This window comes from Chrysochloris asiatica, unplaced genomic scaffold, assembly GCF_000296735.1.
Source record: "Chrysochloris asiatica unplaced genomic scaffold, ChrAsi1.0 scaffold00258, whole genome shotgun sequence".
Taxonomy (NCBI): domain Eukaryota; kingdom Metazoa; phylum Chordata; class Mammalia; order Afrosoricida; family Chrysochloridae; genus Chrysochloris; species Chrysochloris asiatica.
In genome coordinates this window covers 2192944-2198988 of record NW_006408776.1, presented here as the reverse complement: position 1 = coordinate 2198988, position 6045 = coordinate 2192944, and the positions used below count along the sequence as shown (strand labels likewise).

The following is a 6045-nucleotide window of genomic DNA, read 5'->3' as shown; positions in this document are numbered from 1 at the left end:
TCCTCTGGCCCTCAAAAATTTATGTCCTTACCATACACAAAATACATTCACCCCATCACATCTTCTGAGTCATCTAAATCAAATATGGATATAGGCATATCCCATCCTGGGGCAAAATTCCTCTTTATGTGTGAACCTCTTGCAGTAACTTTTCATTTGGTGATGATGTACAAAGACAGACAAGGCAGGTTTGCTTAAAACTACCTTTTGAACCAACCTCTGCATGGTCAGAACATAGTTTTGCTAGAGCAGTTACCTAACTTAACTGATTTGTTTTGATTAGATGTTTAATTCTCATAGCCAACAAGATGGGGCCCTCAAAAAGCTAAATATTCATTTACTTTATCCTTATCCACTGGTTCCTGGGAAAGAATACCGCACAGTACCAGGTTTTTCTACACCTCAGTCTCTTGAGCTAGAGTAGCTAAAAAATTCAATTCATAGCTGCCATTCTCCATCAGCTTTTCATGAGCTCCCTGTACTAGTGTCTGAAACTGTTCCCACTGTTTATCTGATAACTCAACCTGCAGGCGCAATAAAAGTTCAACACAGCTTAATGCCAACAACCAATGCTACATTTTCACATTCAGAGGTAAGATAAGGTCATGTTGTAACAGAACTTGGGATAGCCACTGTGTATACCTCCAGTAAAGGTAAGAGATCATCTGAAGTTTTCCATTTCCCTGCATATTCAAGGAGTGTCTGGCACAGCTGCTGATAGTGCTCCGTGGCCTCCTCCACGGCCAGTACCCTGCTCTCCAGAAGCCATTCTCCCAGGCGCTGCGGCTTCGCAGTACAGCCGCCTCTGGCCCGGCTCAACCTCTCCTGCTCGGCCTCTTCTTCCACCACCTTCACCCCACTCTCTTGTGTCAATATTATGATGTAAATAATGAAAATAGACTTTGAAATAAATTTCTGGCCAGTGACTACCTCCCAGTGAGAGACAACTGAAACAAATTCAATTGTAGCAATTCTTAATTTTCTTCACAAGCCAAAGTCTTGAAATATTAAGTTCTTTAGTGCTGTTTTTGTTCTGCTGTTGGGTAGAAGTGATGGTGTTCTACTCCAACTTCTAAAAGCCACTTTGGCAGTCTAAGGCTATGCTAAAATAAATTTTCATTCATACCCTAAAAAAAAAAAAATTCAAGTGACCTTTGAAGTCTTAGTTACTGGGCATCATCTTGGTTTATGCCAGTGTGCAGAACCAACTGACAGGTAAAGACTGGAGTAGAAACAAAGCGCACATGGTGTGATTTAAGTTGAATTATACTATAACTGTCTCAGGAAAGGCATCGCCCTGATTATTAGTGTATTAGTGCTAATGTATCAATAATAAACAAATATTGTAAATCAACAATTATGTGTACAGCAAAGCCAAAGACCAATTTAAATTGGAAGACTAAAAAGAGTCACTTAGAAAAAAATCAGTGACCTAGATGCTTTCCGCTCCTACAAAGATTTACAGCCTGTATAGGGTCTCTGTAAGGAGAACCCCGTTCCAAGGCACACCACCACCACCCACACCTCTCACTACCCAGCCCAGGGCATTTTCTCCTGAGCCAGCTCACAGCACACAGTCAGGTATTGTAGACCCTGATGGTCCAGCACTGAAGCTCACATCCGCTTGAATGAAGTGTTCATTTTTCTTACTATTGATATAGGTTCAGTACCGCAGTTAGTACATAGCTTTCCATATCTGCTGATTTTATTGTGCATTTTAATTTCTGGAAAAGAATTGTTTGTAATTGAAAATGAAATGTTCATAAAAAAGGAGAGGGAAATGTTAAGGTTAGGGTCTGATGTAGTTGAGAACAGAAGCCATTGCCTGTCTTCAAATCTCAGCTCCGCCAGTGCCTAGCCTTGTGAGCTTAGACAACTTACTTAACCTCTCTGTGCCTCAGTTTCCTAAGTGCATTGTAGCAACCCTGTATAGGGCTTCCAAGGAGCAGCTTTTCCTACAGCACCACACCAAGACTCCTGTTTGTAAGGCTGCTGTGAGAATTAAATAAATTAACACATATTTAAGATGCTTAGAATACTGTTGGAACATGGTAAACTCAAGTAAATATCAGTAGCTGCTGTTACTGTGATTTTCTTTGTTGTTTGGTGTTGGTCGGTCAGTTGGCTGGTTGGTGTGAGCACTAGGATTACACAGCTAGTAAGTGATGTAAACCCAGTTTGCTAAAGAGTTACTTTGGGGCAGGGACTAGCAAAGACAATGACTCACAGGCCAAATGGGGGCTATTTTTATGCAGTCTGCAAGCTAAGAAGAGTTTTTACTTTTTTAAATTAAAATATGAGATCAAAAGAGTTTTTACTTTTTTTAATTAAAATATGAGATCAAAAGAAGAATTATATTTCATATCACATGAAAATTACACAAAATTCAGATTTCAGTGCTCATCAATAAAGTTTGATTGGCGCATAGACCCACTTATTCTTCTGTGGATACTCTTGTGCTACAACAGCCGAATCAAATGGTTATAATCAAGACCATATTTACTATCTGGCCTTTTACAGAAAAAAATTTCTGATGCCTGGTGTGGGGGTTTTTAGTTATGTTGATGGACACATTGACATACTCATGCCTTTTATACTGCCCTGCTTTACCAAAGGAGTCCTGGTGTGGCACTGTGGGTTAATGCACCAGACTGTAAAGCCATTTAAACTGCAAGGTTGGTGGTTCAAACTCACCTGCTGTTCTTTGGAAACCCTATACAGGGCTACTATGGGTCGGAACCTACTCGACAGCACTTTAACAACAACAACAACTTTACCAAAAGATGTAATGTTGTATAAAGAAGTCCTTGACTTTAATTAGTTAACTTTGTGGCAGGTAAACTTCTGTTTTGTTTTGATTTAGAAATAGTGTAACTTTCTACATCAGTTAAACTTCTGTTGAAACTGGCATGCAAGTTCCTGAATAAACTAAATTCAGCTCTAGTAGGTTGCCTACTAGATATGCCAAAAACACACATATTCACTAAAGAAAATTAAGATTTGGGTAGAATATTACAATTGGATTCTTTCCAAGATGTGCCAAAATGAACGTTTGAATGTATGTGTGAGTACGTGTGTGTGCATAAGGACAGTGGTAGTGCACATAGTTAAGCGCTTTGAACTACTAACCAAAAGGTTGGTGATTCAAATCCAGCAAGAGGTTCCTCTGAAGACAGGCTGGGCCATCTGCTTCCAAAGAGTCACAGCTTTGAAGATGCTATGAAGTAGTTTACTCAGCATACATTCAGTTTCCCCTGAGTTAGAACTGTTTCAACGGTAACTAACAACAACCATCCTGGAAATCTTATTGATAGAAAATAATCTATTGAGTGTGGTGCTGTACTTTAAAGTGCTAGACCGCAAGGTCAGTTTGAGCTGAAAGATCAGTGGTTGAAACTTACCAGCAATTCCTTGCAAACCCTACAAAGGGTTGCTGTGAGTCAGAACCAACTTGGCAGCACTCAACAACAACTGTAAACTTGGAATGAGGAAAATATGAAAAGTGAAAAAGGACTACCATTTAGTTTTTTTAATTGTGACTTGAAAATCAAACTTTCAGTTTGTTCTTGTACAGAAATAAGTTTAAGTGGATTTTAACTAGGATCTTTGCCTTCTAGAACAAAGATTTGTTTTCAGTAAGAACACTTGTTTATGTCCTAATAGACCTATATATTGTCCAAAGACAAAGGAAAGTACCACTGACTCAAGCTTAAAGGTTCATGTTTCTCTGTGGAAATACAACTTTTTTTTAAAAAAAGACAATTGGAATTAGAGTCTATGCCTCTTGTCCCACAACTTGCTATGTTTTTAAGAGCCTTAGAGTCAGTTCCGACTCATAGCAACCCTGATAGGGTTTTAGAGGAACACCTGGTGACATCTGAACCGCTGACCTTGTGATTCAAACCCACTTTATGGCCCTTTATCCTACAGCGCCACACCAGGATTCTTGTGTGACAACTGGCTGTACTTTAAGATGAAGGTTCATTCATGGATGTCTTTCTGTGTCAGTGTCTACTTTATTATTCCTGATGTTCTCATTGCTAATAATGTTTTAAGTAGTATATGCTCAAAGTAAATCATTCAAAAAGTTTACAGAAGGGTAGACAGTGGAAGTGGGGTCTGTGTAGTGCAAACACCTTGAGATGGCTTGCTAACTAAAAAGTTGGCTGTTTCAGCTTTCCTAGTGTGGCACTGTGGTTTTATGCACTGGACTGAAAAGTCAGTTTGAACTGCAAGGTTGGTGGTTCAAGCTCACCAGCCACTCCTCATAAACCCTATGCAGGATCGCTATGGGTCAGAACTGACTCGACGGCACCTAACAACAATAACAGTGGTTCTACAGATGTGCTTCCAAAAAGTCACAGCCAAGAAAACCTTATTGGATAATTCTGCTCTATAACAAATGAGGTCAGTGTGACTCAGGAGCCAACTGGACAGGAGCTAACAAAACATGCAGATGTAACTCTCCCTCCATAATGTGTCTCCAAGCTAGTTCTCCTCCTTCCAGAGGCAACCAATCTTAGCACTTTCTTGTCTTTGGAATTCACTTTTTTATGCCTATGTCTTTACTTGATTGAACTAAAATTACTCTGCGACCCAGTCATTTATGTGAAAACTGAATGCTTAGTGAGTGTATAGCAGCAGTCAATTGAGTTTGTAATACCAGTGTTTAAGATTATGAAAATGAAAATGATTACCAAAATGAAAAAAGAGACTTCCTGTTAGTTTTATTTCAGTTTCAGGTTCTGTGCTGTGTGATTGTTAGATTATATCATCTGTAGGTGAACAATCCTCACCAGCATGTTAGATCCTGAAAATGTTAGTGGATGCTCATGGGAGAAGGCCTAGCAGGTCCCAGGCACTGCCTCCCACAAGCCTTCCCCCAGTTTGGCTCTACTGGTACGGACCCCAGTAATAAATGTGGACCATGTTGTCCTTTAGTCTCAGAGTTTATTACTTCAATCTCAGCACTAAATGGGTAGTTTGTGGCTGATCTCTGTTTAATGCCTACAGTTGATTTAATCTTGAACCATGTGAGGTTAACTTGATTCCTTCAACTCAACTTGAATACTGTCAAATCCGAGTGTGGGAGATGACTGGAGTGGAAACGGGCTGAAGGGGAGGAGGGGCGAGAACTTTCCTCTGCAAATGTTATTTGTTTCATGCACTTTACCTGTAACACTGGGTCTATTGTCAGCTGTTATTATTAAGGTGGAGTTCTGGTGTGATGCTGTAGGATAAACACTTGACCTCAAGGTCATTTGAATCACAAGGTCTGTGGTTCAAACCCACCAGGTGCTTCTCAGAAACCCTATTCAGGGTCACTTTGGGTCAGAACTGACTCGGTGGCACTTCGCAACAACAACAATATTAAAGTAGCCTTGTGAATAAAGATGATCTAGAAACCACCTGCCTCTGATGAGCTCACCAAGAACATGGGTGATACATGTTTAGGTCAAACAGAAAGAAATAAACCATTTGAATATTTCGAGCAATTATGTTCTTAACTGGAGACTTGGTGTGGCTCGCTGTAGGATAAGAACGCAACCACAGGCCCGGTTTAAACTGCAAGATTGGAGGTTCAAACTCATCAGCTGCTCCTTGGAAACCCTGTACAGGGTCACTGTGAGTCAGAACCGACTTGAAGGCACTTAACCACAACAACAACATGTTTATAACTGTAGCGTAGGAGCCTGCAGCTGATAATTCCTGTTTATTGGCAGTATTTCCTTTTGTATTAAAAAAAAAAGTCCTCAAAAAAAATAAATAGATGTTACACGATTAAAGCTATTGTTGTTGTTGTTAGGTGCCATCAAGTTGGTGCCGACTCATAGTGACCTAATGCACAGCAGAACGAAACACTGCCTGATCCTGCACATATATGCTATATAAGAGGTGTATACAATTGAGGAATTGTCGAATATTTGACCAGCCCCTAAGCTTTTCTTTTAGACATAGATATAGGTCCCGTGTGTGTGTACGTTTGTATGTATAGATAGGGAGTCCTGAGGTGGCGCTGTGGGTTAATGCACCAGACTGCAAAGC

The 6045-nt window shown here is 40.1% G+C and overlaps 1 pseudogene; it reads right to left on the bottom strand.

Annotated features, from left to right (window-relative positions):
• Positions 1-317: 317 nt before the first annotated feature.
• The window catches only part of LOC102819217, an 87457-nt pseudogene continuing 81729 nt past the window's right edge, over positions 318-6045 (bottom strand).